The following is a 16916-nucleotide window of genomic DNA, read 5'->3' on the forward strand; positions in this document are numbered from 1 at the left end:
GTGTGGGTGTGTCCTACAATCTCCCATCTGCCTGAGGTGCCACCTTCTTTGTTTTGTGCAGCTGACTCTCGTCAGTAATTAAGAGTATTTAAGCACAGGGAAAGGTGAGCTCTGGGCCAGAGTGCCATTAGTGTGTTTGTGGCTTGTGAGCTGTGCTTTGTGGTTTGTGGTTTGCGGTTTGCAGCTAGTGAGCTGCGTGTCTGTGTTTGCAGCTGGTGAGCTGCTCTCTTTTTGACTTACTTTGTACTTTATTGACCAACGCTTGAGTTTTGTTTGTTTCTTTAAATGGTGATAGCGGCTTGTCCATCTCTTTTAGTTAGTTTTAATACAAACTTTAATAAAGCTATTTACTTTAACCATTTTGCCTTCTTGTCTCCTTTTTCTGACCCGGACACTTTTTGTTACTTCCCCTCACCGCCTAGACCCCTCAGGGGAACGTAACAATTAACATACTACCTACAAATGCTAGTTGTTCTAGGCCATGTATTCTGTAATAAGGCAATTTGAAAATAGCAGGGTTTAGTCCTTCGTTGTCAATTTTAGTTGTAGCTCAGTTCCCGGGGGAAAATTTCTGAAATTCATAATGATGTGGGGCTGTTACTTTGATCCTCTGCATTTCTGTGGTGAACACTCGAGGGCCTAAACTAGACTTTTCAGTAGTTTTCCACTTCTGATGGTATGATACTCTGGGTGAAGCATGCGACAAAAGTTATCCCAGCCAGTGACTAAACTCATGGGTTCTTGTTAGACTAAATGACTCAAGACCCAGATATGTGCTGCAAAGAAAAAAAAAATATCCCAGCAGAAACCCAAAGAGGGGAAACTCTTGGACCAAACCCGCAGTGAAATGCTTGACAGCTGCCGGGAAAGTCAACGCAATACACTGACATTTTTGCACCTGAGAATTCCAAAGCTGTTATTCACTCCCTGTCAGTGGGGGTGTCTACAGGATGTCAAAAAAGCTCATCTAATGTTGAATTGCATTTGGTATTATATAATTTATCTGCAGTGACAGATTTCTTTTATATTCAAAGGAAGCTGGAGCAGGTCGTTTGGCATTTATTTGCCAGTCAGACATTACAGACATCAAAAATCCAGTCAGAGGTTTAAGGCAAGATATCTACTCTATGTTATACATACATAACTATAACATAGATATACACTAAACAGTCACAGCATTATGACCACCTGCCTAATATTGCGTTGGTCTCCTTCTGCTCCAAAAACAGCCCTGACCCACCGAGTCATGGACTCCACTAGACCTCTGAAGGTGTGCTGTGGTATCTGACACCAAGATGTTAGCAACATATACTTTAAGTCCTGTAAATTGCAAGGTGGGGCCTCCATGGCTCAGTCTTGTTCGTCCAGCATATCCCACAGATGCTTGATTTAATTGAGATCTGGGGAATTTGGAGACCAAGTCAAAACCTTAGACTCATTGTTGCGCTCCTAAAATCATTCCTGAACTATCTTTGCTCCAGCATTATCCTGCTGAAAGAGGCCACAGCCATCAGGAAATACCATTTCCATGAAAGGCTGTACATGGTCTGCAATGCTTAAGTAGGTGGTACGTGTCAACATAACATCTACATGGATGGTTGGACCCAAGGTTTACCAGCAGAACATTGCTTGTAGTAACACACTGCCTCCACCAGCTTGCCTTCTTTCCATAGTGCATCAAGTTGCCAGGTGTTTCCCCATTCAAAACTATGATATACATCTTGTTAATTGTAGGTTTACTTAAAAAAAAACAAAGACAGAACCAGGCTTAACTGCTAGCCCTTGCGTTTGATTGCAACCGTAGCATATAGACAAGACAATGGTAAAATAAAAATATTTCCCCATCCTACAAAAAAGACGGTTTGAAAACATTTCTACTTTGCAGAGTTCACTTAAAATCTTACACCCACAGTGCAGAAATGCTTGCAGGTATCCGTTTCAAAGACAAAGGTATTTAAACTGCATTTAGTCAGTGTTTGCCTCCAGTGGAACTCCTAACTGGCGCCAGACGTGGGTTGTAAGTGCATTTTGTGACACAACTGCAAAAGCTCCATGGTGTGTCTCACCATATGACTCCTTAATGATAGCTGGCAGCAAGAGCATTCTTAATTTACTTTCACCGGCTGGATTAAAACCGGCAACTTTCCAGCTACATGTACACCTCCTTAACTTCTAAACTTGCTGTCGCCGCAAATTCTTCCACAATCACCGACACAATCCCCCGACATAATATAAGGCAGAGGCTAAACCACAATGAAGTCAGTGTTTAGGTCCTCCTGTCGGCTTGCCAGCTACCTCACCACACTAAGTTTCACATTCCACAGCAACCTCGTTGACTTCTCTCTCTCACACGCACGCAGCTATTTGGAGGTACTGTAACGGCACGCACACTCAGGACCATATGTATCCAGGCACGCATGCAGAATAGGGTCACACCAGTAGACATGTGTAAGGCTCATAACCACGCATGAGCCCCCAACCTCCCAACAGGTCCACCCCCTTTTTTCCCCTCAGTGACCTGTGTTTGGGCAGCACGCCCAGATCCACTTATGGATCCTCTACTGCCTACAAAAACACATAGTTTGACTATTTGCAGACTTACAGTAAAGCATATGTACATACTTGTGCACTAGTGCATGCACTCACTCTCCTATACAGTATAGTACATACTGTAAACACATGAAAGGAGCAGCATTTTTCACTCATAGATGGTCTTTCCATACTGTCCCTCACTGAGAGATGGCACCACTCTACCTCAAACCTTCAACCAACAAAGCTATGCTTAAAACCAACCTTCATTGAACCCATTTTTCTTCTAGTTTGAAATCCAAAACACCTCATAAGTCAAGAGTGTCCTCACACAGTGGTTAGATATTGCTGTCAGAACCCTATAATTCTTACAAGGGAGGCAAGCTAACAAACACACACACACACAAAGTGCATGTGCTTACACATTTTTTGCATGCAAATACATACTGGTTTACAGTCAGACCAGATTGCTGATGCTGTGTGTTTTCTCAGCACGAGAAATCGTTATTAGACTCATCCAAATCCCACTTTGACAGTTTGATTTTTGAAGCTATTATATATGAAGCAAAGCAGACACACACACATATGCTCACACAGTTTATCCCCTCCCCTCAGGTGTAACACACCCACACATGAGAGTTTGTCCTCCTCTCACAGGAAACATTTGCTTCCACGGTGCCCCGATGTGGCCTCTCCCTCTCTCTTATTTTTTTCTTTTTCCTGCCCTGTCTCTCTCTCTCGCTCGCTCGCTTTACTTCCCTCCCTCTCACTCCTTCCTGCGGTTTTCCTCTCCCAGTCCTCCAGCGGAGCATACCTCTCCTGTTCTCTGTACCTCCCACTCCTTTTTCTTCTCTCCTACTTTTTTCTTCTCCAGTGCATTTTTGAGCTCCGTTCTTTTATTTCTCCCCAGTTTCACGACTTGTTTTTATTCCCATTCTGTCGTTCCAAATCGAACAAGATACGATGACATGAAAAGACAGTGTTAATAACTGAGAAGACAGACTGTAAAGCTTTGGAAATTCTCAGCAAGATCAGAAATGGATCGCACTGAGTCTTGAAGTAAAAACCTTTTTCAGTGTAGGTATTCAATGATTGTATTTTTAATGTTTTACTCTAGACCTATGTTTGATCCATGTGTGGAAAACTAGCTGTAAAAGTCAGGATGAGGAGGAATCAGTTTCCACAAGGCAGCAGACAGAGATAGAGATTTAAGCCAGTCCATCACTCCAGGAACAACTTCAGGCCTGATTTTTAGGGTTTATATATTCTTTGATCTTCCACTCAGTGTCCTTATAAGGTATTATGCAAGACCGCCGCAGCAGTGAGGATGACAGGAGGCTTTGTTTTTGTGACGTGGAGGCATACAGAGACAAAAAGAAAAGAGGCCGAAAAAGCCGAGGTGCCCTCGTGAGAAATGAAATTGGACACCTGTTTGAACAGCAGTGGACAAAAAAACAAAACGACTGGTTTGCATTAGGGAGAAAAAAAGGGTTTCTAAGGACGTAGAAAGGTTGTTGAGAAGCATGGAGGAAGCAGCGGGGGGATCCTCTTACCACACACTCTGTGGTGAGATGGAGGTAAACAAGTTCTTGGAGACAAGTTTGTTTTCCTTTTAAAGAAAGAGGACAAACACGAGTTCTTCTTTTCTCATTGAAGTCCAAGTGTTGCACAATATGTTTTTCGAGGGCCAGAGAGACTGCGCAGATCATCCAAAACACTAATGACTATATCACATTTCAAACTCCAGTCACAAAAACAAAACCACCTCCACTGCAATCAAGCGGGTTTTTGTTTTTTTTTCACCGCCACGGCAGCAAAAAGGAAATTTACTGTCAGTGTTCACAACTTGAGAATGAGTTGCGCTGTTGTTTTATATGATGTCAACTGTGATTCACAGCGCGCGCTCTATGCCAGCATTCACGAGGGTGAACTTCCCTCAGGAGAGAGAAAAATGGCAACAGTGCGGGGAGACTGAGAGCGAGTGGGCGATGAAAAATGGCAAGGAGAAAACAGAAACTGTGGGAGTCAGACATGGGCTCCCACCCTTTCCTCCCCTCACACTTTTCCCATTATTTGTCTCGGCATTACCCGCCTGCGTTCCCTCTCTCTCTCTTGCATCTCGGCAGCACAAAGTGATGCAACTCTACCGAGCAAGTCTGCAATAGCCACCAGTAGAGCCTGCAGTGTCTCTCATACTGACACTGGCGTCTACACCACTTATGAAGGGAGTGGTGGCGACTGTCAGGGGGAGGAGGAGCGGGAGGTGGGCGGCTGTAACCTCTGGAATCAGCGACTGTCTTTTTTTCACTTGAAACATACCACAAATCTCACATCTCTGTACGTCAATAAGCTTACTTCTGACTCTTGCTGTCTATAGAGAGACTTTTGAAAGGGATGAAGTAGCCGCTCACTTTACCAACAAATTTGTTCCAAAAGGGGCTCAGCAGCTAAGTGTCATGACAAGAAGTGCACATTAGAAAATTCTAGAGAGTTGAACAGTGCTGTTTATTCAAGCTCTCATTCGCTCAAACAATACTTTTCCTATTAATTCCTTGAATTAAAGCCCCAGTCAGCCCAAGAGACAGATTAGAAATGCCATGGCAACTGCCAGCTGCTAGAGGAAAATATATTCTCCAACCCGATGGTGAGGGGTTGCTAGAGGTTTGTGACTGACAATAGGTGAACTTGATAGCTAAAGCCCCAGTGACGCAGCCCTAGAGACTAGTCCAAGTCCCCCTGGCAAACACAGGTTATTACGGAAAACTGGGTATTCCCCAACAGGTTGGCAAGTGGGTGCTGGAGGATGCTGGTCATTGGTAGGTGAAAATGGTTGGTAGCCATTGAAAACAAACATCCTTTTGACTGCTTGGTTAGCGAGCGCTTGCAACATCAGTGGTCCCAAGGAGGATTTTTGGTGTAACACCTACAACTACTCACCAATGAATGGGGAATGCATATTTTTCTCCAACCAACCAAAGATTTCCAGGCGAGCTTGCTGACCAGTCTGTAGGCCTATATGATTAGGGCCTAGGGTTTATTTGACATTCAAGAACTTCATCAATCAGAGAGTCAACTTCATGGGAAGCTGCAGTGTTGCATACTTGAGATTGTCTGAAATGCCACCAGTAATGATTCTCCAGTGCTTCTAGTAAATTGTTATTGCTAATACAAATTGTATTTAGAAATCTCTTCCTTAGGGTGTTTTCACACCTGCTGGTGTTTAGTCCCCTTAAATCAAACTCGGGCTTGTTTCCTCCCTCAGTGCAGTTCATTTGTGCAGGTGTGAACACAGTAATCACACTCAGGTGTGGAGCGAAAGCAAGGTGCAGTTCCAAATTAACTCCAGAGTGGTTCATTTATGGTGTGAACGTGAGCTGACCACGATCTGAACCAACTACCAGGTGTACATTACTAGTTTGAACTTAAAACCGTCCCGTGGCCACCTATGATTGGTATTCTGGGATGTGCCAAGGTACAATTAATGTGCAGTGGTTTACTTTTGTTGCTCCCACCCCAGGCACATCTGGACAATAAGCGAGGTGAACATTTTTACGTGGTTTGTAGTGATGCATTCTGTTTTGCTTGGAGTTCATTTTGATTTTTCTCTGTGTGAAAAGAAATCAAATCTGCAAAACAAAAAAGCTACAAGGTTACTGTGGCGGGCGTGGCTTGCGGTGCCGTGCAGGGAAGGCGGATGCACCTGCACGGCATCTGCAATCGTGCCCCGCCGACTTAAACATGGTACTGCGTCCTGCAGTATGGGGGTTCTTGTCAGTGTGTGTGGCTGGCAGCAAGGGAGAGCTGCAGCCAACATTGTGTGAACAAGCAACCATTAATAAAGAGATGCTGCAAAGCATGAACGTGCACCCGGGTCAGCTGTGGGTTTGTTACAGTTACAAACTAATCAACTTATACGGACCAGACTAAACAATTTATAGGTGTGAAAACACCCTTAGTTGTGACCTCAGGTGTCACAACTAAGGGTGTTACAAAAACATCTTCCATGTCTACTAAATTCACAGATTTTTAACATAATTCTTCACTATATGTATTGTGTTAAAATGAACCATATGGTTGTCAACAATGTCCTTTAAAAAAAACCTCTGTTATATACTAGGTAGCATAACAATGAATGAACCAAACCCTGCTTTATCATCCTTTCAAAGTAGATGAAAGGATGAAAGGACGTGATCTTTAAACAAAGTGTTTACTTTGTTTAAAGATCAAGGGAGCAGAGGGTCATTTTGTCATAGACTTCTAGAGAACCAAAAGCCAGCTAACCATTAGAAAGTGTGCCGGTTCAAGGCACTTCTTCACTGACATGTACTTTTCTGACCCTAAAGTACACGACACGCATCTTTTATAGAAAGTACAATAGTGGTGTAGCTAACACTAATGGAAGCATTTTTTATTCGATAGCAAGTTAATTATTCATTTGTGTCAGATGACAGATACACACTAGTTTTTGCTTTTTTATGTTTAAATCCCAAACAGACTCCAGTGCAGCTATGACCAAAGAGTCACATTTGCTTTGAAATAAACAAAGTGGAACAAGCTCAATCCAAGGGTTGTTAAACAGCATCCAGAATGCTGAAAATCACATTTAGGGACATTAGGCAGTGAAATATGTGTGTTTATTGCAAAAATATGGGATACCTGCTATTTATCATATATAAACAATTGCTGAACATTTTGGAAGCTAGGCACCGGGAGGAAAATGCTGGAGAGTTATTTAAGACTCCCCCACATACAGCACACATGGGGTGGGGGGGGTTACTCAGATAGGAGCTTTATGAATGGAAAGATCAGCTGAGGAAGAGTGAGATATACCAGAGCTGTAATAAAAGATAAACCCCCCTCGTTACAGTTTATCCCTTCGTAACTCAAAGATGAACATAACCATGTATAGTAAACTTTATGCTGGTGGAAGTTAAGAGCATGTTTGTACCAACTGTACGGTTCTTACTCCTTAGTTATAGAGGGTCTGTTTCTCTTTTCTAATTCTTCAGTTTAAGAATTTTCTCATTTTGTAAAAGCTAACTCTTTTCAAGAAACACTCTGAAACCACTCCTTTGTGTTTACATTAATGAAATGGGTCAAATGAATGCAAGTAAAAGTTGTAATTTGATTTCACTTTAACCATATCAAACCAAATCACTACAGAGCTTTTCACTCCCTTGGTACACTCGTACTCCTCCCTGACCAACCAAATGGTTTATTAAACCAACGGTTCATTCTTTGCTTAATACCAAACAGCAAGTAGACAAAGTAAGTAGCTAACTGATGAACATTTAATCAACCAATTAGCTCTGAAAGAACCATTACTCTGAGGTATGTCTGTGAAGGTTCTCAGTCATCCAGGTCATCGTAGTCTAAGGAGCTTGGAAAGAAAAGCATCTGGACTTCTTTAGGTTGCTTGAAGATGTTTCACCTCTCATCCGAGAAGAGGGACAAAAGGACCCTCTTTGGGGGGGATACTCCCACGGGGTTTAAATCTGGGACTCTCCACCATTTTACCCTAGAACTGAAGAAGCTTCTCGGATGAGAGGTGAAACGTCTTCAAGCAACCTAAAGAAGTCCAGACGGTTTTCTTTCCAAGCTCCTTGGGCCATTACTCTGAGGAAAAACATCCAGAAGAATGAATATTGGATTTAAATGAATGAGTTAACAGACACTTCACCTCTACCTACAGCTTAAAGAATAACCTGTGTTGCTCGGTTTTATAAAGTAGGCCCACACTGGGATAGTACGTCTGTTTTGTGTTTTGAAATTGTTTTGCTCATTGCAAGTATAAAAAACAGAAATCGCTCACTGTTTACTTACTTTTTACATCTGTTTCATTGGTTATCTGAAATGTGCAGCAGTTGCACTGATGCAGAGTTTAATATGCTTTGTGTATTAGTTTAGAAAAGTGAATCGCTACAATAGATGGCCATGGTTTATGTACTCTCTGTCTTTATGAAAAGTTTATGTCAGTGGTTAATGTACGGACAAACTATTGGCCTGTTGACAAAAAGCTGAGGGTTTCGTCCCCATATGGTTTAAATCAGAATATAAAATTTTCTATTCTTCTGTACATACACTCTGAACACAACAGAATACACATGAACATAACATCATAGCAGTAATACAACTTATCAAAATGATCATTGCCCCCACATATAGAAAATCATACAGACAGAGCACTCATTCACACTGCATGTTAAAACATTTGCATGGTCTAAAAGAATCTAAAACATTGGGGGAGATGAATGGCTTAGTTAACTCAGAACATGCTCATCACTGCCAGTAATTAAACCACATGAGGGCAAAGTGAGCATGTTTCACTTATTAAATCATTGTTTGTATCTACCTGTCTGACCCCATGCCTTATGTTGTAAAAAAGAATTCATAATTATTTGTAATTAATTACTTAGTAATTAGCACAGACACAACACCCCAAGCATGCACTTTATGACAAATAGATGCTAGTCAAATTTTTTATGGCAGCAACATCTTTTCAAAAGATATGTGGTAGTTGATCTCACGGTGGTTTTGGTTTAATTATACTTTGTTTTATACATGAACACAAATGCCACAAAGGGGCATTCTTGTTACACTTCCCTGAAGTCCAGCTAAAGGGTCAATGCATAGCTGGTATGCTGTACTCTGTTTTCTGAGTCTGCACAGGCACAAAAACTGGCATGTGAACTTCTGCATCGATGTTCACACGCACTCTCTGATGATGAATACTCACAGCCATGGAAGCACTAAAACACTTCCAGGGGGTTCACTACTCTGTTAAAGGGTGTGTCGGGCAATTCTTTTCATCGTTCTAAGAATAGCATATTCTAATGTAACAGCGAATGTGTTTATTCCAATCATCTTATTTATGACCTATCCTGTTTTGGTATTTTGGTAGCCTTTTTAATGCATTTTGGCCACTCGTCCACACATAAACTGCATTTTAAGTGACTGAAAACGGAAAAAAACTTCCAGGTGAAGATTTTCACAAAGTCCATGCCCACCATGTCCATGTCCACATGTAAATTTATATTCTTTTTTTTTGTAGCTTAAGGTTGATCAGCAATAGATTATGTTGCCACCTGTTGCTTAGGAATTCTCTTGACATCAAGTGACATCATTTTTTTAGCAGAAAATCTTTGCTGCTAAAATACCCGCGTATATTTGGGCATTGCCTAAAGTTTAAAAACAATTCAGTCACATTTTGACATGTAAGGGATCACAATGTCAAATACCTTTCAAATTGAACAATGAAATGGTGTAAAAACAACACAAAAAACAAGATAAAGAAAAAACTAAAGGTATCACCAAAAAGCCTGGTAAGACAAAAAGGTTTTTAACTGAGTCCACAGAGTCAGCTAAACATAATTACAGTGGGAGACTGTTCCAAAGTCGTGGAGCCACAGACTGAAACGCTCTGTCCCGCTTCAGTCTCGTACGCGGGAACACCAGCAGATTCTGAGCCTGCGATCGAACACTATGAGCAGCAGCCTTCAATTCAATCTGAAATAATTTACTTTTTACTTTTCAGTCTCGTTATATTTTAGTTTCGTCTCTTACATCTGTCTCTTCACCTCGTTCAGAACCCCCACCCATAATGCCTTGCAACACCCCCGCTACCACCATCCCACCATTTGGCAGCAGGACAAGATCAACAGAGACTTCACCTCGTCCCTCTGCCTCTCTGCAATTCCTTGCCGTCAATGGTGCAACAGAACCCCCACACCCACCCACGGGCCCCTCCCTCTTGACCGTTTCATCCACTGCCACCCTCAAAGAGAAAGACCATGGATGGAGAAGAGGACGAAAAAAGAGAGAGGAGGATGATGGAAAAGAATGAGTGGAGGATGAAAAAAAAGGGAAGGGACGTTGGGAAATGAAAGACAAAGAAAAGGGAGAAAAATGTTTTTAACCTTGTCAGGCGAGACAGGCGAGGCCAAGCACAGTCTGCATCCCAGAAATCCGTCTCTCTTTTTTCCCTTTCCCTCAGTTTTTGTTTTTTCTTTGTCCTTCTTTCCTCTTTCTTTCTCAGCCTCCCTCTTTCATTCCCTCAGCTCTGTCATCCAGACGTAAAACACACAAACACATGTGCCTCACATTCCTGCGTGCAGAGCAGATTCACCCAATTTGTTTCCACTGAGTGTGTGTGTGTGTGTGTGTGTGTGTGTGTGTGTGTGTGTGTGTGTGTGTGTGTGTGTGTGTGTGTGTGTGTGTGTGTGTGTGTGTGTGTGTGTCTTTCTGCATAACGTGCTTTCGTATGCGTGTGCTTGTGTATGTGCCAAGCCAGTAAATAATAACCAATCCCAGCTGTACTCTGGACCGTTCCTCTCATTCTAGCTGGGGAAACAAAGAGGGAGGGAAAGGAAAAAGGCTCCATCAAATAGCAGAGTAATGAGCTGGAAAAAAGTCAGCTGAGAGTTGAGCAGGAAGAATTAATTATGTTTTAATGCTAGCAGACATTATGAGTCCTGTAGGAGTGCCAGTCAGTATAGGAGTTGGGCCAGATGCCACCTTAGAAAAACTGTCCATTTGTACACATTTCAATTGAGATTCAAGGTTAGGCTACCTTTAAGGTTTTCCACCGAGAGGAAGCAGCTATAGGTAAATCACTGCAACAGATTCCTTCCAGATTCCACAAAACAATCCATTACTAAGTTGGCTTTCTCACACTGTGGGAAACAACCAGACTGACATTTTCATCCAGTTTTCTCTCTGGATTTGTGAAAAACAGTTGAATATGACGCGAACCAAATCTGAAACCAAAACAGGGAAGATTTTTTGTGCTACCTTAAAAAAAGAAAGTGACTAAATCCAAGGAGATTAGACAGGGAAGTAGACAGGACAGTCCACATGAAGAAAGGCAAGGAAGATATTGAGGAAAAGTGTGAAGATTGACTGATTAAAGGAATACAGATTTGTCGTTGTTGTGTTGTTATTGTTGTTGTTGTTGTTGTTGTTGTTGTAAGGACCTGTAAAGAAAACAGAAACATTTTGACCAATATAATTTCAAGGCTTTTCTGCAATCAGCTGAATCCTTCATAGAAGAAACTGAGCTGCATGGCTAATATTGCTGCATCCACCCATCCATCTGTGCATTTTCTACTGCTTATGCATGGTCCTTGTTGTCATACACATGGTGCAAATTCATTGCACTATGTATAATGTCTTTCTCTAAAGATAAAAACAATAATTACATAGAACAAATAAAAACAGGGAAGTAATTAAAGATAAAAATGTTTAGCCACAGCTTCACATCATAGGCCTAGCAGTGTAAGCAGCAATGTCCAGACTTCCCTATCCCTCGCTATCACCTCCAGTTCTTCTGGGTGGATATGTTCCAGAGCCTGGCAATTATAAACTCTCCAGCACATCCTGGGACTTCCCCAGTGTTCCCTCCCAGTTGGGCATTTCCAAAACTACTTCACCTAGGAGGTGACACCAGCTCGATGTGGAGGAGCCTTTCACTAAGTCCAGACAATCTTCTGTCAATAGCAGTTGGGGTCCTTTTCTTTCTGTTACTACTCACAGTGGTGACACTGTCCTACTTTTCTGTGCATCTAAGGCGGAGATACTGACTTTCCGATATGGCAGGGATTGCAACTGATTCAAGAGATTGTCACGCACTTTCAGTGTTTTGTAAGCTCTTTATTGCTGTCATTGTTTCAAGATTAAAGCAAATCTGTTATACAGATTTACAATGTAACAATTTAAGCTCTGCAAGTTGTCCATTAAGAAGTGGAGATTAGTGCTGAAACAATAAAAACTCTCTCATCTCGTCTCTCTCATCTCAACTTTAATGTCGCTGATCTGGGTCAGCACCACCTTTGCCTGTTCCTCACCTCTCCGCTAATTTCATGAAATTTGGCTGGCTGGTTTTTGTCTTCTGTTGCTGACATGCGAGTATACAAACCAACAAGAGGCAATGAAAACACATCAAACGGGACAATTACAAAAGATGATTCCAACAAGGGTTTTCCATTCCTACATTTTCCTATACACTCGTTTCAGGGTCACAGGTGTGCACTCACTGGGCAAAATGTGTGACACAACCTGTGAAATCTTGCAACTTAAGGAATTTGCAATGAAATGAGACCAAAAATGTCAGCAACCAATCAAGATTTTTTTTTTCCCAACTAACATAAATGATACTTGCTTCTGAAGCCAAGTCTACTGACGACACAATAACAGCAATGTTCTGTTATTCACGATTTTCTGTTTTTTTGTATGAAGAAATATCCATCAGATTAGTGCATAATCATGAAGCAAGCTTTTCAGATGGAATTATTTTCGCTCAATGGCAACAGATGATGGAACAATATCATGTATGAAAAAATGGCTTTTCCACTCATTTATTTAGTGCAAATAAATGCACGCTCGCCATCTCTATCTTGTTTTTTTTTTTTTTTTTACTTTATTGGTGGATTTGCTCACTTCACTTCATCTTCAGTTTCTTTATATGAGAATTCATGCTTGAGTCAAATCAACAAGCTAAACTAAAGTCCCAGATTTAGAAAAGGCACACTGAACTGTAACACACTATACCCAATCGAATGAGATCCACTCAGTCAAATTACTTTAGCTTTCACTCATGTATAATAAGCAAAAATTGTTTGCTTTAATTTTGTTTTTTAAAAGCAAGGAGCTTTTTATCTCCTGGCACGCAACAAGCAGTGCAAATGTGCAATCTGATTATAGGCGCATGCATTGTGACAGCATGAAGTACTTTCAAATCCTGAAGTTAGGTTTCTGGCTTTGTTGAAGACTTTTGGAGCATTTTGGTCTTGATCTTTTGAAATCAATTCCACTTGATTTTTCTTTCAGAGGAATAACTTATTAAAAAGGTTTGGAGTGCTCTTTAAATCCCTTGCCAGACTCATTATCTTACACAAAGGTTTTCTTCTGAAGGCACTTGCGCTTTACAAGATGGTGTCACGCAGTTTAATAGCAAAGATCCTGGATATCAGATGGATTCTTTGCATCAAGCAACAAGAAAATCCTAGACATGAACATGACATAATTTCCTTAGGGATTATTAAAGTATTCTGATTCTGAATCTAGAACCTCTGGATCTACTTTTTAATGGTTTTGAAAGTGCAATAAAAGTAGTGGTCCACCAAAAGAGTTCAACAGTTTTTGATTTGAAAACTACTACAAAATGTTACTCTGTCATTAGTTTGACTTTTTAAAAGGGAAACTGTTTTAAAGAGTGTTGAATCTTTGCTTGTCCACATTTGTCAAATTCAGTTCAGTTCAAGTCACAACAACAGTGGGCGCAAGATGTTTTATATAGTGAAGTATAACAGAGAGATAAACAATAGAGAGAAAACCCCAACAATTAGACCACTCTCGATGAGTGAATACTTGGCAACAGTGGGAAGAAAAAACTCCCTTTTAACAGGATGAAACCTCCGACAGAACCAGGCTCAGGGAGGGGCAGCCATTAAGCCAACAATTTCCATGTAGGCTTCCTTTTATGACTGCATATCTAGCAGACCTAAAGACTTGTTGAGACTGACACCAACGCAAAATTTAACATCATCAAAGTAGCCACAAGAAAAAAAAACAGTCATCCCATTGTTGTCCACATCTAAGGCCACTTGAACACAGAACAAGATCCTACGCCCATCTGCCACGGCACTTGAGCCCCCTTTACAATCATAATTCCCAACCTTGAGGAGACAAGGCTGTTTTCCTCTCTTTCTCTACCTCACAGCTCACTCACTCGCTCTGCCAGAGCTTTTTCACTGAGGCCAGCATTTCGTTTGCCTCTTTCCTCCAAACACAAACCCAAAAGAAAGAAAGAGGGGGGGAGAGGAGAAAATGAGAGAGAGAGACGGAGGGGGGGGTGTTGAGTCGAGGTTTTCGGAATTTGGTCTATGTTTGGATTGGAAGCGAAGGCCCCAGCGCTGGGCTCTCAGGAGGATAATGGAAAAGAGGGAGAGAAGAAAGGGAGGTTTATGGATGTGTGTGTACCCTCACAGGTGGTCGCACATACTGACGGGTCGGGGGGGGGGCTTTTGTGTGTCAAAATGTGTGTGTGTGCGTTCACGTGGGGTTGCCGAATTGTGTCCGCCTGCTGGCAAAAGTAACGCCATGTGTGCTGAAAGCATGTGTGGGCATACTGGCGTGTATCTTTGCAGATGTTGACACAAACGCATGTGTGCTTTAGTTTGTACGATTCAGAGAAGAGAGACGTAGAGAGGAGGTGAATAAGACATTCCTTAGATGCAGAGGAGTGGGGGGGAGGGGGGGAATGCAGGGAGCCAGTGGTTAGTTAGTGGTTCGAAACTAAGAGGAGAAAAATGAACGTCTCGTCCAGGGCTAGGCCTGAAAACGTTACCACAAACCAACCAACAAGCCAAGTGGGAGAGGAAAGGAGACCGGAGCAGAGAAGAGGAGAAGGGGAAAAAGGCTAAGGATATGAAGAGAACCAGTGAGGCCTCCTCTTCCTCCTCTTCCCATATGAGGCCTGCTAACTCCTGCCTGTGCCGCAGGGGAGAAAGAAGGGGAGTGGTGCTTTTATAGCTGGACTGAACCGACTGAACCCATCATGTACAAACAGCAGGGAAAGTATGGAGACAACAGAGACCTGAGGCCAGCAACCACACAGGAGGCTTCAGATGGTTTCAGGTTGAGGACCACAGGAGGGCTCGAGGTCCAAGGAAGAGAGGGATGGAGGAGTAAGAGGAGAATCCCTCCAAATCTCCCTCGAGTCCCTTTTCAGTGATACGTCAACAGTTTTGGTCGTTCTTTGTTTTACTTGTTGCTTCTTTTATTCATCTTCGTCCTTCTGTTCTTTCTTTCACTACTTTTCCGTCTCTTTTCCTTGTTTTCTTTCTTCTTTCCTCCCCCCTCATCTTCATTCTTTGGTTATTCCTACCGCATGTCTGCTCCATTTTCTGGATTTCATTCCTGTTTGCCTTTATTTTTGTTCCCTTCATTTTGTAACATTTCTTTCGTCTTTCTTTTTTATCCCGTCTTTCTGGCCCTGGATTGCTTCCTTTCCCAAACTGTTTTTTTTTTTTTTTGGCTCATTACTGGACTACTCCACTTATTAAATAACTCATTCAGTCAGTCTCTTTTTTTGCCAAATTGCTTTCTTCCTTCATTCCTTTTGTCTTTTTTGGGGGGGGCTACACTTACTTTTTATTCCACACTCCCTTTCTTATTTTTTATTCCTTTTCTTTTCTTCCTAACTGCCTTCCTTTCACATCTGTTCCCATTGTTTTACGTTCACTTTCCATCGTCTTTGTTTCCCTTGTTTTCCCTGCCATCCTTTCATTCTTGCGTTGATTTCCGCCTTTGTTAGTCCACATCAGATTATTTACTTTTCACTTTATTCACTTCTTCCATTTCATCTTCTGCCATCCTTTTCCTCCCCGTGGCTCTGTTTGCCCTGAAACTTTCATTTTTGCCATACAGTTTAGTCATTTTGTGTATTTTCTTATAACTGGTTAGTGTTGTGAACTGCGATCCTTTGTTGTTGTTTTTTTCACTAAGTTTGTTTCTACTTTCTGGTCTTTCTTCCTCCTTTTATCATTCCTTCCTAACTCTTATCTCCCTTTTCTATTTATTTATTTCTTTCCTCCCTCTTTTAACAATTTACTTAAAACTTGTACACACAATCCTGCAGGTTTCCATATGCATGAGCAGTGTTCCCACCCTGTAGCAGACTGTGTGGGTGGAAGGGGCCTGTAAGACAGATGCACCCAACAACAACAGGAAAGGAGTTTTCTTGGCTCAAAGTCTTTTCTAAAATCCATCCATGTGCGTCTGTCCAACCTTTGGAGAGCAGCATGATGCAACAAGCCTGTAACGCACACAGCACTGCATGACATGAAAACCACAAAATCAGCAAAAACTTTCACTCCGACCACCATGTAACATCAGTAAGGGATTTTTGTGGGTCTTATGCACCAGTGGCCACTCCCCAAACCCTAAACCAGGATTTCAGACCCTGGAGAACTGAAGTCTAAGTGCAAGGATGAAGTTTGGAAGTTTTTTCCTAATACAAACGTGTGCAGCGCAGCACAGAGAAGCCATGCTTGGTGTGAGGAGAGTGGAAGTTTTGTGTGGGCTTTGTGTCCACCTTGCCACACTTATGGGTGTGTAGAGTTGGTGTATATGGGAGTATTTGTGTCCCTAAATATGGCAGTGTTGCGGTTTTAAATTTAAGCATTTCAGTCTAGCACAAGTTGGTAGTTTGTGGACAGAAAAGGTCTTACGGTACGCAATTACATACAAATACAACTGTGGATCACCGCAAAAATGATAATAACGCCACTCTTACAATGCATGAAGCTAAAAATGGGCTTTCTGCTAATTTGGTTCAACTGTTTCCAGAGTGAAGATGCTACATTAGGAAATTCCAGCCAAAATCAGTG

At 41.8% G+C, this 16916-nt stretch overlaps 1 protein-coding gene across 2 annotated transcripts in view; it reads right to left on the bottom strand.

Annotated features, from left to right (window-relative positions):
• LOC116327573 (zinc finger protein GLIS2-like) overlaps positions 1–16916 on the bottom strand; it is a 33471-nt gene that overhangs the window by 15000 nt on the left and 1555 nt on the right. The window lies entirely within an intron of this gene.

Source organism: Oreochromis aureus, linkage group 6 (assembly GCF_013358895.1).
Source record: "Oreochromis aureus strain Israel breed Guangdong linkage group 6, ZZ_aureus, whole genome shotgun sequence".
NCBI lineage: Eukaryota > Metazoa > Chordata > Actinopteri > Cichliformes > Cichlidae > Oreochromis > Oreochromis aureus.